This window comes from Panthera pardus, unplaced genomic scaffold (genome assembly GCF_024362965.1).
Source record: "Panthera pardus isolate Hobbes unplaced genomic scaffold, ASM2436296v1 HiC_scaffold_17, whole genome shotgun sequence".
Taxonomy (NCBI): domain Eukaryota; kingdom Metazoa; phylum Chordata; class Mammalia; order Carnivora; family Felidae; genus Panthera; species Panthera pardus.
In genome coordinates, this window is record NW_026526732.1 from 51,072,275 (window position 1) to 51,089,734 (window position 17,460).

Genomic DNA, 17,460 nt, shown 5'->3' on the forward strand with positions numbered 1-17,460 from the left:
TGCTTTACAAATTGTGACCCACAAATAGCAGCATCGGCAGTGCCCTAAGAGCTTGTTAGAAATGCAGAATCCCAGGCCTCGCCATAGACTTACTGAACCAGAATCTGCCACTTGAAAGATTCCCAGGCAATTTACCTGTACACTAAATTTTGATAAGAGATGTTTTAGAGCATTGGTCTGCAACTTTGGCTGTACGTTGAAATTACCTAGAGAGCTTTTTTTTTTTTTTTTATGTTTATTCATTTTTGAGGGAGAGAGAGCAGGGGTGGGCAGAAAGAGAGAGGGACAGAGGATCCGAAGCGGGCTCTGTGCTGACAGCAGCAGCGAGCCCGATGTGGGGCTTGAACTCACGAACCGCGAGATCATGACCTGAGCTGAAGTCTGATGCTCAACCGACTGAACCACCCAGGCGCCTCTCCGGGAAGACTTTTTAAAGTTTTGACAGCCTACCATGAGAGCTTGCAGGTGATTCTGACATGTAGCAAATCCGAGAACCACTGCTGTAGAGGGTTCTGCTCTGGCCTTTTTCTGGCTGTTGCCCCGTGCTTGCACGAGGTATCCATGAACCAGTGGTATACTGACAGACAGACTTTCCAGGAGAAAAGAAAAAACTGAGTTGTAGGGTTTGAAAGTTGACAGTTTGCCACTTTTTATTGTCTACGTATTCCTACCACACCACAGCCGATTTTTGAGGCCACTGGTGTGATAGCACTGAGGACAGAGTTAAGAAGAGATGAGTCAACTCTCAAGCACCTACCCCAACCAGCACACCTGCTTGGGGCCGACGGGTGTGTCCACACCAAGCCTCAACCCTACTTTGGGACCGTGGAACTCCCTGATCCCATGAGTCCTGTTCTCCAAGGGGGTGGTACAGAGTTTCAATATGCACCACGGTGGCCACACATGAGGCCCCTCGGAGGAGCCGGCATTAGGAAGAACATGGGAGGGGTAAGAGCAGGGCTCTTGCCCCATCCCTGGAGGTACAGGAGTGAGCCTGCAAACAGTCATGCCCTGTTATGAATTTGCAGCTCTTTCCTCAGCTCTGCTGTGGTATGGCGACCCTCTGTTACCACCAAACATCCCCAGTCCTTAAGGGCGGGTTTAACACACCGGTTTTGGCTTGGGTGTGCTTTGGGGAATCAGGGAGAGAGACAGCACTCTTGCACTGAGTGAAGGACAGGGAGAGAAGCCAGCGGCTGCTGGCAAGGACTGGAAGGGATCAGGAATTTAAGTGGCAATGAGCAGGAGAATATAACTCAACCCTGACTGCCCAGGAAGCCTTGGAAATGTTGGGGAGGCGTGGGACTTCCCACGGGATGTGGGAGATGGACTTACTTTTATTTGTTAAAGGAAGGATGAGCTCTCAAGTCTGGAGGACTTATGGCAAAGAGCCCAGAGCCTGGAGTTGGACCGCATGGATTAAAATCCCAGCCCCACCACCCACTAGCCTTGTGGATTTGGGCAAGTGGCCTCAGCTTCCTTCCGTTTCCTACTCCCTATTTGCCTCATGAACCGGGGGCTCCCTGGAGGGCAGAGAGTTGGCCAGATTTGGGGCAGGAACGGCTCAAGGAGGGCAAAGGGTCTGGTGGCAATAATACTGGGAGGCTAGAAGATGTGTGACACAATGGTCAGCAGCCCTCTCTGTGCAAGGAGTGTCTTGGGACGATGGCATTTTGAAAGGAGGGCACCCGGAACCCATGAAGGGAATGGATTAGTGAAAAGAGGTTGCAAACATCACCTCTTTCCCAGGTGTTAGTAGCAACAGCCTTCTGCCTCTCACCCAAATTCTTCAGGTAATACTTCTTTTATTATTTATTTTTTAAAGATCGTGTTTTTAAGTAATTTCCACACCCAATGTGGGGCTCAGACTTCCAAACCCGAGATCAAGAGTTGCATGCTTTACCAGCTGCGCCAGCCGGGTGCCTCAGTAATACTTCTTTTAAAAGATTCAAAGTGTGAAGGCTTGAGAGCCACCAGTCTCTGGAAATTAAGCTTCTTCAAAGGGCCTAAGAGCTCTCCAGAATTGCTGACATTTCCACCACGTGTATGTGCATGTGTGTGTGTGTGTGTGTGTGTGTGTGTGTGTGTAACACACACAGAGAGAGTAAGAGAGCGAGAGAGAGCGAAAGGTGATCTTATGGATTGTCAGGGTCTCGTGGTTCTAGCTACCTTGTCAGTCTCAGGTGCCAGTTAGAGGCAAGATCCCCTTTGCTTGTCTGTTTCCAACTTAGAACTAGCCCCTATTCAGGGAGTCTCAGTGGGCAACTTCCTCCCATAGATTAGCTTACCTCCCCACAGAAGACATGCTCTCCTTCCAGGGTCCTAGCCCTATTCAAGAGGCCCCAAGAGAGGAAGAGCTGATTCTGGTCCAAGGCCAATCTCAGTCCTCAAATCCTTTCTATGGTTGAACTCTTCTTGAGATTACTAATAATGGAAATGGCCACAATTCTCAAAGAAAATCTGTCCTCCCACGTGAGGCTGTTGAGGGGGCTGGGAGTTGAGATACAATTTTAGTGGGAAAATCCCAATAAGGCAAATCAAAGTCAAAGTCATAATATTTCATACCTAGAATATAGGTTCTGGTGTTATCAGGGACCCAGACTACTTCCATCTTGTTGCTCTACCATTCTTGGAATGTTACTGTCAACCACACAGTCCCCAACAGCTTGCCCCCCCCCCCCCACTAAATCCATGGTCTAGCCAATGATAAGGGGAAAGAAGAGGAAAGAAGTGTCACTCAAAGGGCATGACACTTCTCATACCTCATTGATCAGAACTTAGTCCACATGGCCATACCTACCTGCAGGGAAGGCTAGTAATGTAGGTTTTTTTCTAGGTAGCCATTTGCCCAACTAAAGATTCAACTAGAATCTGCGGCAGAAGAAGGGACTGGATATTGGGATTCACTCTCAGCCACTGCTACAAACATCAACAACCCAGTTGGGTTGGACCGAAATTGGGTCCATTTTCTTAAGAGAGTCTCCGAGAGAAGGGGGAGAACAAGTCAGCTTGCCCTTCCAGGAAAGCCAAGGTGAGCGTTAAAAGGGGACTTGCTTGTCAGGCATTGTCATCATCTTCAGGTAAGAGCGAGGTGCTCGGTGAGGAAAGACTCTTTCCACAGAGAACAGGAAAGTCCAACATGGGCCTGAGGCCCCGCCCCCCTACTATGAAGACACGGGGTTTCCTCTACCTCTAGACCCTATCTTGAAGAGAAAGAGGGAGAAATGCCAAAAGACTGAATACTTGCCGAAGAGAGACAGAACGGAGATTGAATTACTCTGACTGGAAGTATAAAGTTTTTCCCTGACTCTTTAGTGGAATGGGAGCTCATGAGAACAGGCTAAATCACAGGACAAAAAGGTTGTAGGGTTTGGGTTTCTTTTGTGTTTTGGCTTAATCTAAAAATGAAATCAACCTCCCTCTCTCTCCCTCTCTGTCTCACACACACACACACACACACACACACATAAAATTTTGTGACTTTATTATCTTGAAGATGCAATTCTAAAAACATCTTTCTTATAGATGGTATCCCTATTCCTGTTTACGCTTACTTCCATATGCATCCTGCCACGTAGGCAAAGCTGAAAGGAAAGACCTTTTAAATGAAAAGAATCCTTAGTTTTCTTCTCTGCCAGGAAGGCCTGAGCATCAAGGCAGCAAGCTTGGAGAGAGAAGACAATTCTGCTTTCAGGCGGCCTGAGAGGTGATGTAGTCGGTCTGTCCCCAGAACAGAGCGGGGCAGACAAAACCCCTCACCAGGTATGTGGTTCGGCCTTTGGTTTTTCTTCAACTGGATCCTCACATGTGGTTGCATTCTCTGATCTGTAGTCAATTCTCTGACAGACAATACGCTCTTATTCAATTGTTAGCATAAAAGTACCTCTTACCACTACATGTGACTATTTATATTATGTGCTATGTTGTTTTTCCCCTTACGGTATTGACTGATAACTGATCCTAATGGAGTTATGCAATTATTTAATAGCTAATATTTATTATCACAATAGCAGCTGATATTTATTGAGCACAGTGCCAGACCCTCTACACAGATCATTTAATCTAATCTTCATGATAACCCCCACCCCCCTCCCAGGGCTGCAGGGCACAGTTGTGCCATTTGTGCCTGGCTGGGGAGGCAGGGGGGCAAAAACCTACCCTGGTCCTCACTCACCAAGGTCTGTGCTGAGGGAGAGGTTTCATCCCCTTGGATGAGAAATGTGTTCTCCACACAAAGACAGCCACCAGAACTGCTATATTCGAAGCCTTGATCACCCGTGAAAGAGTTGCCTTACTATTCCCATTACACAGATTAAGAAACCAAGGTACAAAGAAGTCAAGAAACTTCCCTAAGGTCACACAACTGGCAGGCCATGGAGTGGGGACCCAGACCAGAAGCCTGAATCAGAGGCCAGGCTCTTAACCTGGATGCTATTGGTGTGAGATCTTCTCCCTGGAAATTTCCAGTCAGGCCATGAGCACCCGGGAGACAGGCTTTTGCGTCCACATGATTTGTGTTAGGTTCGGTACAACACACTGTGTTCACGTGTGCATTGAGTGCATTCTGGACACAAAAGGAATGACTGCTCAGAATCTTCGGACGGAGATCTCCAGCTGCTTTACCTGGCTGCATTAGACCAGAATTTCACAATCTAACAAGAAGAGAAGAGGCATCGAGAACTGTCAGGGAAATGAGGCCCCGAGAAAAATCAGCCCTCTGTCTTCTCTTTTCAAGGCTGTGCACAATTCTGGTACCAAATAAGACTAGCGTCTGGAAGTCAGGCAAGCAAGTTTGCCCAAAGGGGAGGGTTTAACGTGAATCGTCTGCCTCCCTCCCTGGTATTCACGTCTCACATCTTTGTGGAGCCTTGAAAGATCAGTCTGTCCATAAGATATATCTCCCTTCTAACTTTGTGCCTAAAGTTTCCACCACTTAATGTGTTTCTTTGGGTTGTGGCTGCCCTGCCTGCCACCACCACACTCCAGATCCTCCCTGCTTGCTCCCTGATGCTTGAAATTCCTTTAATACGGAACAAAGGCTTTCATTTCATAGAGGGTGATGAGGCTTAAAATGCAAGCACCCCTCAGAGAGGTAGCACACTGATTTAAATTCACGCCATGTAACTTAGGTATAAGTGAGTGATCAGGTTTTTTCCCTGAGAGCACCTTTTGATGAGGGAAAGGCAGAAGAGAGAATAAGGACAGTTAGGCGGAGCCGAAAGGTAGTCCAGAGAAAGAAAAGGGCACAGAGGGGAGATGAGTCTGTACGGCGTCACCATTTGCCAGGAAGCTGCTTAATTTCTCTGCACCTTAATTTCCTCACCTGTAAAAGGAGGCTAATGAAACCCATTGCGCAGGACTGCTTGAGGGATTTTTACTTTATTTTATCTTATATTTTAGTGTGGTGAAATACGCAGAAGATAAAATTTGCCATTGTAGCCATTTTTAAGTGTGCAACGCAGTGACAGTTAGTACATGCACATTTTTGTGCAGCCATCACCACCATCCGTCTCTAGAACTCTTTTCAGCTTGCAACACTGGAAGTCTGTACCCACTGAACGATGACTTCCCCATTCCCCCTCTGCCCGGCCCCTAACCACCACCTTTCTGATTTCTGTCCCTATGAATCCGACCGTTCTAGGTGGCTTATAGTAAGTGGAGTTGTATAGTATTTGTCCTTTTATGACTGGCTTATGTCAGTTAGCATAATGTCTTCCGGGTCCACCCATGTTGTAGCGCATGTCAGGATTTCTTTCCTTTTTAAGGTTGAATAGTAGTCCATTGTCTGGATATACCACACTTTGTTTATCCACTCGTCCACTGATGGAAACTGTGTCGTTTCCACCTTTTGACTATTGTGACGAATGTTGTTAGGAACATGGATGCGCAAATATCTCTTCAGGACCCTGTTTTCAATTCTTTTGACACCCAGAAGAATGGCTAGATCACGTGGTAAGGGTATTTTTTAATTTTTTGAGGAACCACCCTACTGTTTTCCACAGTGGCTGCACCATTTTACATTCCCCCCAACCGTGCGTGAGGTTCCAATTTCTCCACATTCTCACCAACACTTCATTTCTTTCCTCTTCCTCCTGCCCCTCCTGCTCCTCCTCCTCCTCTTTCTTTTCCTTCTTCTTCTTGTAAACATCCTCATTATTAAATGTAAACTTACACAAAGCTGCCCACGGACATGACCAACAGCCAGACAGTTGAGTACATCAAGCTAGAGAATACTTGGAGAATAACATAGTTTATCATAGATGTTCTTGAAGGGGCACAGGGATCCCTCCCGCTCTTTCCCTGCCACACTGCTCCACAGAAACCCTCGCTGCCAAACTGCTGTGTCTTCACTTCCTCTCTTGGGCTCAAGCTACTTTCTCACCGTCCCTTTCCAAACATTCCTCTCTCATCTGACTTGCTCTGCTGCGTTCAGCCTCCATAGAAAGCAGAATCTGGTCTCTATCTGCTTTTCTCTCTTTGAGAGCAGCTGTCTGGAATTCCGGTGAACACATTTCTCTGCTTCATTATACAGATAATGAAAATCACTTGGCACAATGTAGCTACTCAATAAATGGCAGCTAATCGGGACGCCTGGGTGGCTTAGCCGGTTAAACATCCGACTTCAGCTCAGGTCATGATCTCGCGGTCCGTGGGTTCGAGCCCCGCGTCGGGCTCTGTGCTGACAGCTCAAGAGCCTGGAGCCTGCTTCGGATTCTGGGTCTCCCTCGCTCTCTGCCCCTCCCCCGCTCACACTCTGTCTCTCTCTTTCTCTCTCTCTCTCAAAAATAAACATGAAAAAAATTTAAAAATAAATAAATGGTAGCTAATCTTGTAGTACCTGCCTCATAGAAACATTGTGAATATGAAATGACTAGTTGCACCCCAAGTTCTTAGAACACTGCTCACACTTAATAAGCACTATTTGCAGTTACTATGGTGGTATTATTATCGCAGTGGTAGTAATGGGACCCCAGCGTGATAGGACTTAATCGTATTTTTAGCAAGAGAAGCTGCCAACAACCTTGGGTTCCAGTGGACCATGAGGAGAATCACCTTGGGGTAGAAAATCTTTGGCTTTGGAGTGCCTCCTTTTAAGGATACAACTGGAAGGTGAACAGGCACCCATCTTTCTGGGAAATGGTAGGACAGGACCTTTTGTAGCTTGACCGAAGCTGCTGTCCCCAGTAGCCCCTGGTAGTGGAACGAGATGCTTAAATCTGCATCTTGGAAAGAAAGAAGCTTGAGAGCAAAACCCTTCCCTTGTGAGAGTCAGTGTGACCACGACCTCTTTGCCAGGTTCTGGATGGATCTGCTGACAGAACAGGAAATGGTTCCGGAGGGGAACTCAGCAAGAAGGAAGGAGCTCCGGACTGGTAGGGCAGTCTCAAGGAGCTCAGTGAGGGGGGGGGAGGGGGGAGGGGGGGGCCGTGGAAGAGCTAGTGATGGATGGATTCTGGCATCTGCCTGGGTCTGGCAGTCCCTCTGGGCTAGAAGCAGCCCGCCAAAGCAGTGGAGAAGCAGCAGCCAGATGACTCTGCAGCTTTGTTTTGCTGGCCGGTTGGTTTGGAGCTGCCTTGTTTCTTCAGTTTTTGCTTCTGACAGGCACACGAGAACATGCTGAGAATCCTTCAGTTTGCATGCCTAGCACCTAGTGTGTGTCTGAATGAGGCAAGTGCTCACTAAAGGTTGGGGGAGCGGAATACGCAGGAGAACAGGACTAGACCCTGGGAGCCTGGGCGTTTCTGGGCGTTTCTGCTCCTGCTGCCATCGGTCTTAACGGCCATGCCACAGACTTGTCAGCCAGCAGAGTGTGAGTGCCAGGGACCCTCCGAACGAGGGCCGTTCTCAGGGAAATTCCTCGTGGCCGTCCTCAGGGAAATTCGCTCTGCCCTTCCAGCACTTGAAATCATACCATTTAAAAATGGAAAATCAAGGCTTGTCCAAGGAATGAATCTTTTCCTTTTCCCCTTCTTCTCGTGGATTAATACCGTAGAATGGAGGGGCGCCTGGGTGGCTCAGTCGATTGAGCGTCCGACTTCAGCTCAGGTCACGATCTCGCGGTCCGTGAGTTCGAGCCCCGCGTCGGGCTCTGGGCTGACTGCTCGGAGCCTGGAGCCTGTTTCCGATTCTGTGTCTCCCTCTCTCTCTGCCCCTCCCCCATTCATGCTCTGTCTCTCTCTGTCTCAAAAATAAATAAACATTAAAAAGAAAAATTTTAAAAAATACCGTAGAATGGAGTTTCTGAACATCAGATCCAAATGGCTTTGTTTTGTTTTGTTTACAGAGGAGGAGAGAGCCAGCCGACTTTCATCTAATTATGTGTTTTGCAAGAATACTGAGCAACGCTAGAAGCTGGCAAACACAAATCCTCCCCTCCTAGACATTTAACTGGAGGGTGAGAGCTGACCCGTATTTTGGCTCCTCTGCTTAGCACATATACAGCAGCCAGCGCCGTGGACACACGTGGCCTCACGTGACTGGCAATCTCAGCTCCACCCTTTTATTGTCTACACCTTTTTTCCTTCTTGAGTGCTGTCGAGAGTTGTGCGAAGGAAGCAAGTTACCTGTGTTCACCCAAGCATGTGGGAAGGACAGACCACAACACGGCAAGAAGGGGCAAGAAGCAGCATCCACCTGGAAGTGGGGGAGTTCCAGAATTCAACGTTTTTTATTTTTTATTTTTTTATTTTTGGGACAGAGAGAGACAGAGCATGAACGGGGGAGGGGCAGAGAGAGAGGGAGACACAGAATCGGAAACAGGCTCCAGGCTCCGAGCCATCAGCCCAGAGCCCGACGCGGGGCTCGAACTCACGGACCGCGAGATCGTGACCTGGCTGAAGTCGGACGCTTAACCGACTGCGCCACCCAGGCGCCCCGAGTTCCAGAATTCTTTGCCACAGACTAGCTGTGTGAACGTGGAGAAGTGACTCAGTGTCTCTGAGCCTCGGATTCCTCAAAGGTAAAGTGGGAATGACAGTCGATGCCTCTCTCAGGACTGTTGGAGGATTAAATGTGCTGATAGGCAGTGAATGGTGGGTTCTCAGTGAAGCGCCCCTCTCCTGTGATGGCAGCTAAAAGGGTGTCTGTGCTAGAGTGAGAACCCCAGTGGGGACTCCTGGGGGCCAGAGGTGCTCATTTTCCAGACTCCCTGACACCTCCCCTGCATCCACATTTCACTGTAACTGCCTCCAGCACATTTAGACAGGAGTTTCTCCCGTTCTAAACAGTTTACATTCCCATGCTGCTTTGCAGTAGGGGCCTCCGTGAAGGCTCACGGGTAGGAACCATTAACCTATTCTGGCAAGTGGCTGACTTTCTGTTCAGGATAACTGGAGACGGGAGGAAGGCCCAGCTGACAGCAATGCAAAGCAGCACTACAGCACTTGGTTATCTTCCTACAGGGCCCTTAGGCCTCGTGGCTGGGGAAACAGTCGGTGCGAGCCATGGAAAAAAAGATTCTCCCTGTTCTTCCCGATGAGTTGTATTCCAAAGGTAGTACTTGACAGAAGCATCTTCCAGGCTTTTTCCCAATCCATGTAACGGACCTAAGAGAGATGAAAACTATTTTTCACCCCGCCCCCTTCTTTGCTCTCCTTCTTATTTCCTCCCCTTGGCATTCTTTTCTTCTCTGTCCTCCTCTCCTAACACAGATAGCTTTTTCAAAGTGTCCTGGTACCAGCTGCCGCACAGAGAATACTATTTTTCTCTAAACTAAAAAAAAAAAAAAAAAAAAGATTATTATTATAGTAATTTTGAGGCAGAAAGTTCAAGGCTAAGGTAGCAAGTACAATTTTTTTTTTGAAAAATATGTTTGTGGAAAAAAAGAATCAAACAACCCACATGTGTAAATAGTATATAAGTCCTCCATTCTCACTCATTGCCCTCAATCTCATTCCCGGGGGGTGAAAACCACTCAACAGTTTGGATGCGTTCTTCCAGACATTTATGATTTATTCATCTGACGCATATAGAATGGTTGCTCACTATGTTCCGGGCAGGTGTCAGGGCCAACCAGCAGTGAACAAGCATGAATCTATATATGAATGCACACGTGTTTATCTGCCATATATATTGACAAAAATGAGATCATGTTAATAAATAATATAGTCACTTTTGCACGTTAGAATGTAGAAATATATACATACATATTTATTATTTTTCACAGCTGCATAGTATTCCATCACAAGGATATACCAAAATATATGCAACCTGTTATACGTTATTTTAAAAACAAGCCGTGTTTCCTTTGCTTGCAGAGTGTAGAGCAACCCACTTCGTGTGACCTACTTGAGCAGAACCTGGCAGTGTGGATGGGGATGCTCTGGGACCTGTCCCCTGCACAAGGGTGGAGAGATGGCTGGCAGCGGGTGCTGACCCTTGGGCCTCTTCAACGGGCAGGCAAGGCCAGCACCAGGAGCACAGTGTGCCTGCCCAGGCACCTGGCTGTGGTGCCCAGTCGGCCAGTGGAGGAACTGAGTTCACACCCACATCCCTCCGACTCCAGAGCTCTAGCGGCCACAGCTCCCATCATGTGCTTCCTTTGACAATAAATTCTCCAGTCTATGGATTAAACAAGGAGAAGGAAGGAGAGGAAATAAACTTGAGGTCATGAAAAACACAGCCAAAGGAGGACAGTGCATGCATACTTGTGCTTGTGTGCATGCACGTGTGTGCACGCACGCACGCACGCTCACATGGGGATGGGCAGTGAGTCCTGCCCTCACATGAGCAAGGGCAGCAAATGCTGACGTTTAAACAGAGACAGTAAGAAGCTCTTGACTCACACTCCACCCCGCTATCTGCCCCTAATCTCCTCTTTTGGAGCAGCTAATGAATAACCGATCTTAACACCCAAATCCAATCCCCTCTCCAGACACCTTGTCTAGGGCTAGGGCGCTGCAGTAGCACCGAGGTCCAGGGCAGTGAGGACATTCCTCCGCAGTTACTTAGCTGGGTGGTGGAAACAAAAATGCACCCCAATTGGTCAGCCAGTGGCCTTTTCTAGTCAATGAAGGAGGTTTCTGTTTTAAGAAATAAAGTGACTTCTCAGCTGTTGATTCACTGCCCACAGGGAGATTTTCTCGGCAGAGGCTTCCTAGCCTCCGTAGAAATTTGCATACAACTTCCACTTCCTGCTTCAGAGCTTGTTCGACCGCTTACCTGGGCCTGGAGAGGGAGGAGGGAGGCGGGAGCGACCCAAGGTGGAGTGTGAGAAGGAGAGAGCACGACCACCCCGTCGGCCGGTCTGTCTGTCCGTGGTGGTGCTAAGGTAAGTCGTTCAGAGCTGTCGCCTGCCTGGCCTTACTTTTTAGCTGCTGACCCATTTTCCAAAAGCATTTTTCGCCTTCACTGAAATGTTCTGCCTTACTTTCCCCCCACCTTCCACTCCCCACCTTTCTAACCTGTTCGTGTAGAGACTGGCTGGGGCTGAGAAAATGACACCTAAGTATCTGGCTGCCAGAAAGTGCTGGTGGTTTAGTATTTCAGACAGGCGAGAGGAGATTAACTCTCTGAGGGGTGGAAAGCGCACACACGGGTGTTTTCTCGGAGCTGTCTGGGAACCATTTGTTTGAGTACTTCGTGTCCCACAAGTTTCGGTTAAGAATCCAGCCTCACTTCTCCAAGGAGGGAGCCAGGGATGGCAAAAATTAAGTCATTGGCTTCCAGCCCCGGGACACGTCAGTGGCAAAGATGGAAGGAAAACTCCCAGTTTTCTCGATCCTTGTTTCATGCAGGGAAAAGATCAACCCCATATTCGTGGGCCAGGAAGTTCAGCTCAGCTCTGCGCTGGCTCCCGGCTGCCTTCCCAGCCCTCTCCCACAGCCCCCCGCCCCTCCGGAGCAACCCAGACGTTTGCTGGCACAGAAAACAAGGAGAGAAATGCTATTACTCGATCTTAGAAGCTCATCAAGTTTCATGTGACTTTCAAGTTCAAGATGGTCTCTTAGGATAGGGCAATTTTAATGGGGGGCGGGGGGAGAGACCTAATAAATAATAAAAAAGGACAAGAAACTCCGTTTCAAGTCCTCACTCCATTCCTTGCTGGCTTTGTGGCTTAAGCAATCACTTTGGTTTCCCTAGGACTGGATTTCTTCATCAATAAAATGTGTGTGGGGGGTGAACTAACATGATTTTGTCTAAATTCCCTTCTAACAAAATAAATCTAGGAAAATGGGAGTCCCCAGAGGGCTAGCCGTAATGGGTGATCTTGGAAGACTTACTTTGTTTACTGACTATTCAAACATATGAATTTTACCTCCTGCTACTAGATGGTTAGTTCCTTGAGAAAAAGGACTTTGTTTCTTAATCCTTTTCTACCCCTTAGCACAAGTATACTATCAAACACCTCATAGGTGCTCTAGCTTTTATCACATAAGCTGCTTTGACTTGTTTCACTCACCTGTTCTGAAAGCACAAGGTAAAAGCCTCAGTCAGGGCCAAAGGCTGGGGGAAGCTGGGCAGCCACGTGGCTCTGCGGGAGGCTGCCGGGAATTTAGGCGTTTTTATTGGCTCTAGTTACATAAAACGGGGTTTCTTAAATTAGTTCATGTCCCATTTGGGTTGCTCAGGAAGAACTGTCCTATGCACTTGCCCACAGATTCATGGCAGGCCAGAGAACTGGCAGACCAGCCTGGCTCCAGAAGGTTGCATTACTGACTTAGCTGGAGCTGAAAACCACTCCTGGGCTAGACCAATAATCACTGCATGTGGGGCCTTTAATGGGAGGTGAAAGGAAGCTATGAAGTACATCCTAATAGCATGTAAGGGTGATGGCTATCATTGGACACATTAGATGGCAGACACAGGATCCTTAACCTTTTCCAAACCACTACTTTATTATTGTTGTTATTTCTTTGGGCAATTATTTTTTGTCACTACCGTTCCAACAGGCCCTGGCTGATGGGGATGGGCTGACTCAGTGCTTTCAGTATTGCTAAACTGTTCCTGTGGAAAGGCCCTGGTGTAGTCATTGTCACGTTCTTAGATGGCCCTCTCTATGCCCCCCGGGATGAGAGGGCAGGAATTTCAAGATGTTTCACCTGTGATGAATTACTGATTCTAATTTCGAAGGGTGAAGCACCATTATCTGAAATGAGGCTAACTGCTCTCAGCTGCCAGCCCTGCTTTTACCCAGAAAGACCACCCGTAGCCATTCTTAATCTGGTGTTACAGCTCCAAGTCATTTTATTTTTAATTTTTTTTTTTAACGTTTATTTTTGAGACAGAGCATGAACAGGGGAGGGGCAGAGAGAGAGGGAGACACAGAATCGGAAGCAGGCTCCAGGCTCTGAGCCATCAGCCCAGAGCCCGACGTGGGGCTCGAACTTGCGGACCGCGAGATCGTGACCCGAGCTGAAGTCGGATGCTTAACCGACTGAGCCACCCAGGCGCCCCTCCAAGTCATTTTTTGATGGCAGTCATGAAACAGTGTGGTGCCTCTGCTCACTGTGTGTGGTGGGCTGACTAGGGAGTGCAGTCAGGGTACTGAACCAGCATGGATGCACCATCATCCTAACTCAGGGATACTGACTCTTGGAGGGTGCAAAGACAGAAAGTGTTGAAGCTTGTTTCTCTCAGGGTTAAGGAGTTAGTGACTTTCAAACGCTCTGAAAATACAAGGTAGTTTGATTTGCAGGCATTCTTTAACAGGCATTCAGAAAGATAGATTATGTGGGTAGTTTGTCTAAATGAAATCTGTTCTACCCTGCACAGAATCGAAATCTCAGAAATACCCTGAATCCAACCATTTTTCTGCAGCAGGAAGTTTTAGATTAGCCCATAAAAATATGTAACAATTGCAGGCAACTGTTTGGGGGGGGTGGGCAAGGGCACAGATGAGGCACATTAAACTTTATATTCCTTTCAGATCCAGTGAAATGACCCCTGATGTTTGACCACATTTCCTTATCAAAACAATCCTGCCAGCCTTTCGTGAGAAAGCATCTGAGGATTGGAATCAAGAAGCTCTCCCCTTGGGCCTCTCCCGTTTCTTCTAAGTGCGTTGTCACCAAGATATTTTTAGTTCATGAAACCCCAGCTGTCCCTTCTCCCCCCGACATTCTTTGCGTCTCTTCACCAGCAGGCCTCTACTAGCCCACATGTACTTCGATGCCTGGCCGCTCGTGTTGCTCTGTGCGTGCGTGCGTGCATGCATGCATCTAGACCTTCCCGGAGGCCGCAAGTTGTATCCTGGCCGAGGAGGTGGGGGGGCCTTTCATGTACCGGCTGAACCGGAGAGTTGTGCCAGTTTGGGTTGGCTCCCTGACCAGGCAGCCGAGGTGGAGCGATTTGGGAGTGATGGAACTGACTGCCGCCCCCAGCCTGCGTGTCCCCATTCCTTCCACCCTGAACACCGAGGCTGGCTGGGATCTTGGCAGGTCCCTCAGCGATGAGGAAAACTTGGCTCTTTTCTGCCTCGTTGTTTTCCTGCCCTGGGGTCCCAGTGTTTTTCCTTCTTCCCCTCCCAGGGTCACTAGATCTCCCTGGCATCTCCGATCTGCCTTCCTCCTCTGTGCTGTCGTCCAGGCTCTTCCTGGCTCACCAGCTTACCTACAACACTCTCGCCTTTCACTGTATTCATTCCTTTTCTTCCCTTCCAACTGCCCTTTCTCAGATTCAGTAATACATAAAAATCACAAATAAGTCTCTCTCCTACACTAATAAAAGGCAAATTGTTTTAAATGTCCTTCAAGTTTTCCCCTCTTTCCTTGTGTCTCTCCTCTTCCATTCCCCTTTCTTATGTTCTATCCCTTCATCTTCCTCTCCTGATTTTTCCTTTCTGCCCCTTCGTCTTCACTCTAGGGCTTGGACTGAAATTAAGAATCACAGATATGTGCTGAGAGAAACCTTATCCGGAGCAAAACAAACAAAAACCTGGGCTGGTTTGAGGTTGCTCTCCAAATGTTTATCACCAACTAACAACATAGCCGGGTCAGTCCATTCCCACTAGTCCATGGTCTCCTTGCTCAGCGGCTCAGAACAGTTCCAGAGTGAACTTCAAATCAGGTCAGGTCATGCCGTGCTGCCTTGAGCCTGATGTGAGTTGTACCGTGCAGGGGATGAACAAGGGCCAGTAAATGTTCCCTTGTCTCCAGGGCTCACCACTGCTTCCAATCCTCTGGCAAACCAAATGGAAGAACTTCTCTGTCTGGGAAATTCTGCAAGTAAACTTGGAAGTATTTATTCACTGGAATTTGAACCGGAGCCAAACAGTTCACTCAAAACCAGCCTCCACTGAGCAAACTGACATTGTGAAAGTTTGCATGCATTTGGGCAGTAAACAAAGAGCATTAATGAGTTTAAAGATTTTTTTTTTAATAACATGGCTTTTAGACTTTTAATTTATATAAAAAAAATTACTCTCTGCAGAATGAAGTAAGACTTTGAGAATCTGTAATTGAAAGTATCGGATCCAAATTGGATCTGAGGATCTTTCTAGCTGTAAATGTATATATTTATTACGTCCACCTGAAATATTCATGGTGTGTGCCTCTAGGACTCTTCAAGACTATTGTTGACCCAAAGAATTCTTTAAAAAAAAAAAAAATCCACGTGGTTGGTGAACAGCAAGCCTTGATTATTTAGGAGCTGGTAATGTGGTTTATTAATTACTCAGGCTGCTCACTCCTGCCCTTCCTCTGTTTCTTGCTGTCTATTTGTCTTCTTCCAGGGACATAACACCTTCATTAAATCCCATCCGTCCTTGCCTCAGAGGCGTCCCCTGGAAGATATCCCCTCTCTAGATGCATCACCATTTATCATCACCCTTTGTTTGTGCTCTGTCAACCAGTTTTCAATTTATTTTGAATTCAGTTTGTGATTAAAATTTAATGAGATCCAATCAAGTGCTTTTCTCAAATCAAGATGCCTCTGCAGTCCTCATCCATGTCCTCTATTGTACTGGAATGAAGGAAAGCCACCACAGGTTTCCCGCCCGGTAATCCTTTATAAAACACAGGTGGCCCGTATCCACACCTCCTTAGCTTCAAGGTGAAGAGTCTGAAACATATTCATTCCAGAAGCTTCCAGGGGTTACTCAGCTGCTCCAATCCCCTCCCCCGCCCTTCAAAGTCAGGGTTCTTAACCAAGAAACAGATTGTTAAGTGCACGGGTTCTGGTGCTGAACTGCTTGGATTTGAATCCTGTCTGTGCTGCTTGCTGGACATATGACCTTGGGAAAGTCACTTACCTCCCTGTGTCTCAGTTTCCCCATCTGTAAAATGAGGTTGACAATCATACCTACCAAATAAGGTAGCTGTGAGGATGAAATAAGTTAATACATGCAAAGCACTTGGAACAATATTTGACACATAGTAAACATTCAACAAATATTAGCAGTTACTACTAATAAAGGGGAAGGTTTCTTTGTATTTTATCAGTGTAATCTGTATCAGCCATTGGTAAACTATAACCCTCAGGCCAAATGTGACCCATAGTCTGTTTTTGCTACAGCATACTGCTAAAAATGGCTTTTGTATTTTTAAAGTGTTGCTTAAAAACGAATTCTTTAAATAAGCAAGAGTATGAGACAGAGACCATCTGTGGTCCATAAAGCGTGAACTCTTTACTCTCTGGACTTTTACGGAAAAAGTTTGCTCCTGATCTATGTGGTTTAATGGAAAGATCTCGGAGATCTATAGGCTAGATTCAGCTGTGACTTTGGAAGAGCTACTTAATGTATCTCTATCCCTCTGTGAAATAGGAATGGGAAAGTTATAGGACATACCCTGTCTGGCCCAGCTCTTTTTAAGACAAGAGGCCATGCGTATCGAATGTGCCATAAATATATATATCGGTTAAGAAGATATGGTCTTCATTCATTAGGCTCACATAATAACGCTAGCATTCAGGTATAAAACCAGTGAACATAGTCTAGAAGAAAGTTCTAAAGCCAAATCAGTTGTAACAATAATAAAACAGGTTTTTTTGTTTTTTTTTTTAATGTTTATTTCTGAGACAGAGAGCATGAATCAGGGAGGGGCGGAGAGAAAGGGAGACACAGAATCAGAAGCAGGCTCCAGGCTCTGAGCTGTCAGCACAGAGCCCGACGCGGGGCTCGAACTCACAGACTGAGAGATCATGACCTGAGCTGAAGTCGGACGCTCAACCGACTGAGCCACCCAGGCGCCCCAGGTGTTGTTTTTTGAGAGCTTGATATAGGCCGGGTTCTGCAGTCAGCATTTTATTTACATCTTCTTTTATCCTCACAACATCCCTGTAAGACAAATGTTCTTTCCCCCATTTTACATATTAGAAAAATGAGGCCTGGGGAAGTAAAGTAATTTTCTCAAGGTCTCACATCTAATCATGCAGCTGGCAAAGAAAGAATTAAAACGTGGGAAGTTTGAATGTAGAGCCTGTGCATTTAAATACTACATCCTAGAAATATGTGTTGGTTCAGAGTAAGTCCATCTGGAAAGCAGAAGCCACAGTTCACTGCAAACGTGGACATGAAGTCTC

At 47.1% G+C, this 17,460-nt stretch overlaps 1 protein-coding gene and 1 long non-coding RNA gene across 2 annotated transcripts in view; one reads left to right on the forward strand and one right to left on the reverse strand.

Moving 5' to 3' along the window:
• Positions 1-10,120: 10,120 nt before the first annotated feature.
• On the reverse strand, positions 10,121-11,275 carry LOC128777658 (uncharacterized). Its single transcript, XR_008422921.1, has 2 exons — positions 11,161-11,275; positions 10,121-10,560 (listed from the first exon to the last, which is right to left on the reverse strand). It is a non-coding gene; the product is annotated as an uncharacterized LOC128777658 (long non-coding RNA).
• TRAF3IP2 (TRAF3 interacting protein 2) overlaps positions 11,154-17,460 on the forward strand; it is a 43,627-nt gene continuing 37,320 nt past the window's right edge. The window contains exon 1 of the mRNA XM_019443110.2: positions 11,154-11,269. The gene's annotated coding sequence lies outside the window, so the exon portion shown is untranslated. The remainder of the gene's footprint in view (positions 11,270-17,460) is intronic.